We start from the raw sequence: 9,920 nt of genomic DNA, 5'->3' as shown, positions 1-9,920 counted from the left end.
CGTCTCAGTACCGAGTCAATAGCACCCCAATTACGATCCACGACCAACAGTGCTGACAAAAGTCATCGCCACAGCACTTAAAACAACAGTAGCGACGAGTCCTGCTGTCTTCATTGTTATGCAACGAAATATTTATAACTTACGAGACAAAAGCTCTCGTCTTGCAACAGAAAAGTTGTAACGACATTGATGCACGGTGACGTCAACTATCTATTCGTCACAACAACTTTGCAGTCATGCTACAATAATTATTTGAAGAAGCGTTGTGAAGATGAAAAATCATTTCGTCATCGTCGCACTTCAATTGTTGCGTAACGAAAAACGATGTGTTTTCAGTTGTAAAGTCTAGAGTAGGGAAAATCTGCATTTTGATAATAAAAAAAAAACACAAAACGGAAGCAGTTTCAAAAAGTGTCATTCAATTAACCAGTTTTAAACCTCACACGCAATAACAGCTGGATCAGGTAGCGATTGTTCCGATATAAATCACAACACAATTGTTGAATCGATATTCGATTAAATCAATCGGCCATCATGCATTCGAACCTTTATTCTTTAACATATCGATAAAATCAGTAAGCCTTGAAAAAAGGACTCACAAAATAAATGCAGTTGCAAAAAAGTGACATTCATCGTTCGGACACGAAGATAACAAGTTGGGTTTTTTTTATCTGCACCAGTAAAAGTATTTGCATTCTTGCATCTTCTCAGCTTCAATGAAGTGTTGGCTACTCAAGAAAATTATTTCGGCTCTTCATCAAGGTGGATTGAATAATCAAGAATGATGGGTCATTCCCTTAAATTAGGACCATTTCCTACTTGAAAGAAGAACAAAAACATTCCAGATTGATGTCGTTAAGAAGCTGGAGGAGCTCACTTCAATTATTTAATAAGTATGCTACCTGAAATTCATTACCAAATAATTAAGTCAATGGTAGGTGCATATCATTAAATATAACCCTAATTCAGCAGAACAGCAGTTATCTGAAATGCCGTCTAAAGATCAAAAATCAGTCATGAACTTCTCACAAAAGCTTTTGTAGTCTGAGAACTTTTTTTTTTCTTTTTTCCGTGGTGCATAGATGGTTTCAAGAAATGTTAGTTATTTTTCATTAATTTTCAAAAATTCAAAAGCAGTTTTTTCGTTCAAAACCAAAATTACGCTCGTGAAAATATGTTCATTATATTTAACTTGCCTACCGGAACACAGTGATTCCATTTTCATTGACAGAATTTCGATTTTAAACGAAAGAACTGCTTTTGAATTTCCTAAAGATAATGAAGTCTCATTTCCATTTAATAATGTTCCACACAAGTATGTTCTGAACGATCGTTCCCTTAAAATCCTTCAAACAACGACTGTCGATAGTAATCTATTTTAGGCTATTTTTATTAAGAAAAAAGTGTATTATCAAAGGAAAACAAAAAAAAAAAGTAAAAAAAAACGTAATTTTCTTCTTAAGTTTCAGATCTATCAGCGAGCTCGACTTTCCAATCATACATGGTCGGGATGATCTTTTCAAAGATTTCTTTGTTGAGTTTGATCATCAAAATATCTTGTAATGCCTCTTCTTACAGCCCAGTGCGTAAATCGGATAGAACTAGTGCAAGTGCACTAAATGCACGTTCAACGGATACTTGGCTAGACGATCCAGAGAGTACGACCATAGCAACTTCAAACAGTTCCGGATGGCTGTGCTTCTGAGCGAGCCAATGGCTCCAGACGTCGTAGTGATGAGGTTGCCTATTTTCGATGTTGAGATGATGGAGCTGTTGTTGAAAAGAAGAAGCGATATTTGCAGATGTGGTCTCCGAACTTCCAAACAGCTGTGTTAAGTAATCGTCCATTTCATCTGCCTTCTGGACGTTACTTTGGCACATTGGCACTTCAGCAGATGTTGACGGCTGACGGTCATTTGTCGGTTTTTTAATCTTGTTTATCCTATCCCAGACGTTTACAATACAGCTCTGCAAATTTATTATTGTTCGGTTATTTGGCGATCACACTTTAATAAATATATTTCTTTCAGATACGAAAATTTACCTGTGCAGATTCTTTATCGTCGGCTGATGGAAAAATACTTGAGCCAAGAAAATTAAACCGCGGGTCGAGGAAAACTGCAGCAAGGAAAAGCTTGTTTTCTTGAAGTTTTTTTCAGTCGGTTCTTAAGTGCTAACGACAAACTTGGGCACAGTGGATTATTGTTATGACTTTCAACTGATCGTATCGCTTGCAACCATTGCATGTAAAAGTCACTGAGTGTAACGTGCTTCATCTGTTAACCATTTGTTAAAGTATACACCGGAGAGAATGCTTCAATAAAGTCTTTCATGAACTTCCAGTCGTCGTTTGTGATCTCTATAAAACAAATTATTGTTTAATATTGAGATAGGAACGATCTTTGTATTGTTTAACTTACCAATTTCTTTGTAATCTTGAGCCAACTCGGTATAAAACTTTTCTTGCTGAACTATCGATTCGATCATTTTGTATCAACCTCCCCATCTTGTAGAAGACCACAAAGGAGCCTTGGAGGCTTGCTTGAGCTCGAAAAAAAGGCAGTATTTATTTTTCCGCGATTCTTTAACAAGGTCCGTAATCCTGCGAATGTTGGGATCGTTTTTCTTTACTACGTCTCCAACTGCCAGCTGTAGTGTGTGACTTGCACACCGGGTGAGACATAGTAGAGGATCAAACTCAGAAGCAAGTGAATCCAATAATTCAATTTCCTTCTCATCACATTGGTGTCCTTCATCTTCCAAGAGGGTTTCGGGTGAAACTCCAAAAACCGCTGAAATTTTCTGTAGCATTTTCACGGCGGCTATCATGTTGGCTCCATTGTCGGTTGTGACAGACAGGATTTGATCGATTGAAACCTCGTATGATTGCAAAATCTCAAGAATCGTATCCTTCAAAAACTTGGCGGTCTGGCTTTGTTTTACTTCGATCATTCCTGTAGATAAAAACATTATGAGAAAATAAAGCATGTAGGGGAATTTACGTATTCTCGTCAATCTAAGTAGCGTCTGCACTTCTACTAGCATTTTCTCAGTGTCACGCACATATATGATGTGTCTGTTTGTTTACATTCATCTGCTGCTTGCTTCTCTATCCATTCCAATCGACAGAATTTTTCAAAACGTTTTGAAAGCGTTTTTACAACGCTCCAAACTTCTCAGGTGAGTGTGACTATTGTCGGCAGCCTCTTTTTCTTCGGCAACCTTCCCATTAGAACTGCGTGTTAACCAGCTGTTCTATTATCGGCAACTCGAAATCAACCCCATTTTGTAGTGCGTATGCTTTATTTGAAGAAAAATGTAGCATTACTGGATTGCTCGATCGTTCAAATATAATCAGATTGAAGCTGAAAGGCTAAACAATCGTTTGGACACATTCAGGGAAGTGCGTTGATGGGAAAACATAGTGAAATTAACGTTTAAATTTTGGTTGCCGAAAACAGTCAATGGGTGCCGAAGCCAACATTTACCCTATATAAATAAATGTTTTAAAATACCAAGTGTACGTATGACTACTGTCCCTTGCTTTTCGTACTGTACATTTATTCCAAGTATGTGTCTTGAATGCCTCGAAGCGGAATCAATCGCCAGATGAATCAATCTTCCACACATTTCATTTTTGATTGCTTGCTTTACCTTTTCCGCGGCGACGCCAAGATGTATTTTAATATTTCTACGATTCATTGTTACATCCAATGCTTCTGAAATAGGGTCCAGTAAAAGTCTCAGCCCTTCCCATTCCATGCAGGAGAAGGGAAGATGATGTAGTGCAATCAATTTCTCGCACGCTTCCAGCATTGTTTGCTTGTTTACTGCTATTGGGATCTTCGGCACTATTTTGGCTTTTTTCGCTGGTGGCTCTTTTATTAACTCATGTAGGACAGCTTCTTCCGGATGTTGGGAGCGGAAATGCCGTAGAAAATTTGTCACATCGTATTTTTCTTGATAGTAGCTGCATCCAGTAATCGTATCAATAGCACAGTACACTTTATTGGCCTCTTTTCGAATCAAATCCGCAATTATAGAAGCATACGTAAATCTTCGCTTTTTTCCAGCCATTTTTTCGGATTTATTTGGTAGTTCGTCTGATCGATTGAAGCACTGACTGAAAAATGACAGCTAAAAGATCGCACGCTTCGCATGCGACGTGACCAGCGTTGCCAAATAATTTTGATGAATATAGCTTTTAAAAATGTTTCCATTTTTTTTTTCATTTTGGAGGGGGGGGGGGGGGGGGGGTTGGGTGTTGATAAAGAAGCTGCTTCATAAATTCCTCAAAAATCATCGTATTGTTTACAGTAATTACTAAACGTCAGTAGACGACTTATCTGTTAATCGATAGGCGAGAAAATCGGTAGCACTGGTCATCCAGGATGTGACAAGTTCATCTTGGTTGAACTGTTCAACGCGACAAAAATGTGTGTTATACGAGACAAGTTTTACATTCCAGTCTGTTGGATTCAAGATTGCGACGAAGTAAAATTAGAAATCGTCGTCGCTTGTGGTCGCAAGACTATCGTCATGCTTCGTATGCAACACGACGAAAACTAATGGATGCGGCAAAGCTCAAATCGATGAAGGAGACTTTGTGTTTTTCTTCTACTCCTTATGACGTGAATGACTTTTGTCAGCCCTGGATGCATCCATGATTTTGCGCAGATCGGTCGCCGAGTAACTTGGGTCCAACTATGCCGACCACGTTCATCGGTACACCGACGGCTCCCGATCGATAAACGGAGTAGGTATCGGGATTTTTGGAAACGGTATTGCTGAAAGCAGCAGTCTTCCTCCACAATGCTCGGTTTTCTCGGCCGAGGTTGCAGCGATCTTCCGTGCCGCTACGACGCCAGCCAACAAACCGATACTGATATTAACCGACTCACACAGTGTCGTTCAAGCGATCACCTCAGAAGCACCAAAACACCCATGATCCAGACGATTATCAAGTACGCCCCACCGAACACCGTGTACACATGGATTCCCGGACACTGCGAAGTACCGGGTAACGAGTCTACTGATCACCTTTCCGGAGCCGGGACTACAGGTCCCAGACTCACCAACAGGGTACCCCTACAGGACGTCAGACGGTGGATCATGCAGACCTTTCGAGTGGCATGGGAAGCCGAGTGGTTCCGCAACAGAACTGCCTTCATTCGCAAAGTCAAAGGGTCAACTGAACCATGAAGCGAACTGGACAACCTGAGGGATCAACGCGTGATTTCGCGGCTTCGAACCGGGCACACCAAACTCTACTATAACTATGGTGGCCTGCCGTTCCGCAGAAGCTGCATCATCTGTGGGGTACCCTACACCGTCGAACACATCCTGTGCAACTGCCCGGAGTTCCACAATCTTCGGGAGTCACTCTGCCTAACTTCTAGCATCAGCGATCTGCTCGGCCTCGGCAGCACTAGTAACCTTCTTAAAAGAAGCCAAAATCTACTACTTGGTATAGCAGGAATTTTTTTTGGCAGTCGGGACATCTTAGCTGGATGGATTTCCCTATTGAACCCATGCCAGCTGAGCTTTGTTTTGTTTGGATTAATCGTTTGTAGCTTGTCTTACATCATTTTGTTTTCTGTTGTTCCTCTGTTTCATTATTTTACATATTGTTATTTTTTCCATATAAGTTTAAGAGCCAACAACCAAAGCTATTTACAAAATGTTAACATACCATGTAATTAGAGGTTACTCACCCTGAGCCCTCTCCTTTCTCCGGAGATGAACTAGCCAGAGGCTTAAAATCTCCTTAATAAAGAACTAAAAAAAACTAAAATCCTAACATTGCTTTGCATTTTGCAGTATCTTTACGTGATTTTTATGTCAACCCTCAGTTTAGAGAAGAAGCTAAAGGCAATTGAGGTGGAAAAGCTAAACTAAAGGCAATTGAGGTGGAAAAGCTAGATATAACACAAGCATACGAAGAATTTACTAAGAAGGTGACAATTAGTGCGAAAAAGGTATTAGTAGAAAACAAAAGCCCATTGACTCCCAATAGAAAAAGAGCGATAACAAATTTTATGAAGGCAAGGAAACAGATGAGGTTAGCTAAAGAAAGAGATATGAATACAGAATGGTACAGACAAAACATGAATATGAGGAGGCAAGAGTATGCAGCTAAAGTTAAAGAGCACAACGAAAAGGAAGTTTTTAAATTTTATAACGAAATACAGGACTACGAGATAGGTGAGAGGATAAAGAGATCGTACAAATTTTTGAAGCAATTTATGAGAATAAGAGACCCTAAGAAGCCAAACATTCCGATGAAAAAGTGGATAGAAGAATTAGAATTAACAGAAGGTCAGCCAATTGAGACTTTTTTTTGAATATTATAAGAAATTTATTAAACGGAAAAGCAGCAGGGCAAGATGGAATAAAAAATGAATATGTGAAATATGCCAACGAACAAACAGAGGAGGAATTATACAAAATAATAAGAAAGGTGTGGGAAACAAATTGCATGCACGATCAGTGGAAGCAATCAATAGAAATACCTATCCCAAAATGTAAAGGAGCAAAGAAAACAAAAGATTTTAGAAGGATAAGTCTGTGTAATCTAGGGTACAAAATTTATGCAAAGTGGATTATGCAGAGGCTTAAGGAGTACGCAGGAGAGCCAGATTACCATCAAGCAGCATTCACCAAAGACAGGTCCACGGATGATCAAATGTTCTATGCTAGGAGATGTTTAGAGGAAAGATGGAACGGTGGAGACACAACCATTGTAGCTTCAATAGATTTAAAGAAAGCATTCGACAATGTGAGGATCGAATCGGTTCCTAAGGTTCTTCAGAAACTATCAGTTCCAAAGCATATTATCAATAGAGTAATACAGGCACTTAATGCAGAAAAAACAAGTATTTTATGGGATGGGATTTGCACGGAGGAGAGAACAAAGGCGAAAGGAATAAAACAAGGATGCCCATTATCTCCTTATATATTTATACTGATAATTCAAGATGTACTAAGAAACGTTAAGAGGAAATATCCTAGAGTTAATTTGTTAGAGTTGAATAATGATAAGTTACCGATAATTTTAGTATTTGCAGATGACATTCTTATTATAGCAAGAACATTAGAAGAGGTAGAAGATATAGTGAAGATACTAAAGGTAGAATTAGAACAAGTAGGATTAGAAATAAATAACAATAAGAGTCAAGTTATGATAAGAGAGCCAAAGTCAGACAAAAATATTCCAAAGGTTGTTAAGATAGATGGAGAAGATTATGGGGTAACAAATAATATGAAATACCTTGGAACATATCTATCGGATACATTAGACAGACCACAGACAACCAGAAAAAGGTGTAAATTAGCGGTAGGAAGTAGCAAAATAATGATCGAATTTTGTAGAAGATACAAGCCACCATGGAGCTTAGCAAAACTAATGTATAAAACTGTTATTTCTCCCGCAATAACATACGGTCTTAAAGTAACAGCGTTAGGTAAAAGAAATAGAAGATCAATCACTAGGTATGAAATGCAGATTCTAAAAGAAATAATCAAGTATTGTAGGGAGAAACCCAAAGGTAGATTAACAGCTTCAAAGTTGTTAGATGGTAGGACGGCAGTTTTTTTTTTTTTATAATCCATTTATTTGTAAAGGCTCAAATGCGGTAGCTTTGCGGAGCCAAATTAATTTAAATATAATTTTTTATAATTTTTTTTACAACTAATGTTAGTAGAATGGGGGCCGAATACTCGCGGTTTACTCGAGATTAATAAATACATTTATTTAGAGGAAAGGGGAGGGGCAAAGGGAAAGGGATATTGGTAAATTTTCTTTCTGCTTCATTCGACGGATGAGTGTCACTGCACTGTATTGGCGGGCATGTGCTGTGGATATCGAAGCATTGAAAGCACAGCTGAAATGAAACAAGAGGGGACTTGGGTTGGGATAGTGATGAAAAAATGAAAGAATTAAAACACAAAACACTACTAAATACACAAATCAGCACTTTTTAAAAATACGTAAATTAATCTCATAACATCGAGATCACGGCAAGCCAGAACGTCTCTAATTGGTGTATAAGGTTGTTTCCCTCGGGCCCTGAGGGATTCAATTAGTTCGGATCTCGCCACATGATGTGAGGTGCAAGACCAGACAACATGCTCAATGTCGTGATAGCCGTTTCCACAGGCACACAAACTGCTATCTACAAGCCCTATGCGGTAGAGGTGTGCGTTTAACGAGTAGTGATTGGACATGAGCCTGGACATTACCCGGATAAAATCGCGATCCACGTCCAATCTCTTGAACCAGGGTTTGATCGACACCTGTGGGAGGATCGAATGTAACCATCTTCCCAGTTCACCATCATTCCACTTTTGTTGCCAGTTGATGAGAACTTGCTGACGAGCAATTGTGAAAAATTCATTGTAGGCGATTTGTCGCTCGTAAATGTCGCCTTCCATAGCGCCCACCTTAGCCAGCGAGTCTGCTTTCTCATTGCCCGGGATAGAGCAATGAGAAGGGACCCATACTAAGGTGATGATATGTGAGCTGTTTGATAAAGCACTCAGTGACGATCGTATTTCGTTCAGGAAATACGTCGAGTGCTTCATCGGCCTTATAGAACGCATAGCCTTCAGAGAACTTAGACTATCCGAAAAAATGAAGTAGTGATCAGGGGGACGTGAGGAGATCTGCTCTAACGCATACAATATAGCTTGTTCTGCAACGTATACCGAACATGGTTTTTTAAGCTGATATGAGGCACTATGGAGATCATTGTATACACCAAAACCAGTGGACGTATTTATTGTGGACCCATCAGTGAAAAATCTCTTCTCGGCATTGACGTGGCGGTATTTGTTCGCGAAGATGGATGGTACAATCAGGGGGCGATGAGGCTCTGGTATTCCTTGAATTTCCTCCCTCATTGAGAAATCGAATCTTACGGAATAACAACTGAAATCGTAGGATACTTCATTGGTATTAAACGGGGAGGGGCTAATTTCCAGAGTCATGTACTCGTAGTACAACCTCATGAATCGTGTTTGCGGATTTCGTTCAAGCAGCTTCTCAAAATTCTCGATCACCAACGGGTTCATGACTTCACAGCGGATAAGGAACCGAAACGACAATTCCGCGAACCAATCTGGTAAGGGAAGTACGCCCGCAAGTACTTCCAGACTCATTGTATGCGTCGAATGCATACAACCTAGTGCGATTCGTATACAACGATATTGAATCCGTTGCAGCTTCAAGATGTGGGTGTTCGCCACCGATTGGAAGCAAAAGCTACCATACTCCAAAACCGATAGAATGGTGGTTTTGTAAAGTCTTATCAGATCTTCCGGATGGGCTCCCCACGAAGTGCCGGTAATACAACGAAGAAAATTGATTCTTTGTTGGCACCTCTGACTCAGATACGCAACGTGTTTTCCCCAAGTGCATTTGGAATCGAACCAGACACCTAAATACTTGAAAGACATGCTGTGAGTGATTGTTTTACCCATAAGTTGAAGCTGCAACTGTGCTGGATAAAGCTTCCTAGAAAAAACAACCATCTCAGTTTTCTCCGGAGAGAATTCGATACCCAGATTCATTGCCCATGTAGACAAATTGTCCAAGGTATCTTGCAATGGTCCTTGCAGGTCCGGTGCTTTTGGCCCAACAACGGAGATCACGCCGTCATCTGCAAGCTGCCTTAGCCTGCAATTTTCGGCAAGACAATCGTCAATGTCTTTAACATAGAAGTTGTACAGAAGGGGACTCAGACATGAGCCCTGAGGGAGCCCCATGTAGCTAATTCGTGAAATTGCCGAGTTGCCATGAGAGAAGCTCATTTGTTTCTTGGACAATAAATTGTACAAGAAATTATTGATAATTGGTGAAAGCCCACTGGTATGGAGTTTGTCCGAAAGGATGTCGATGCAAACAGAATCAAAAGCACCTT

General features: G+C 39.9%; 1 pseudogene; it reads right to left on the bottom strand.

The window, feature by feature from the left end:
• Window positions 1–1,458: 1,458 nt before the first annotated feature.
• On the bottom strand, window positions 1,459–2,952 carry LOC135710921 (uncharacterized; annotated as a pseudogene).
• Between the last annotated feature and the right edge of the window lie 6,968 nt (window positions 2,953–9,920).

Source organism: Ochlerotatus camptorhynchus, unplaced genomic scaffold, assembly GCF_037179485.1.
Source record: "Ochlerotatus camptorhynchus isolate MF236.1 unplaced genomic scaffold, CSIRO-AGI_Acam_v1.1 ptg000406l, whole genome shotgun sequence".
Taxonomy (NCBI): Eukaryota; Metazoa; Arthropoda; class Insecta; order Diptera; family Culicidae; genus Ochlerotatus; species Ochlerotatus camptorhynchus.
This window is presented reverse-complemented; position numbering and strand designations above follow the sequence as displayed.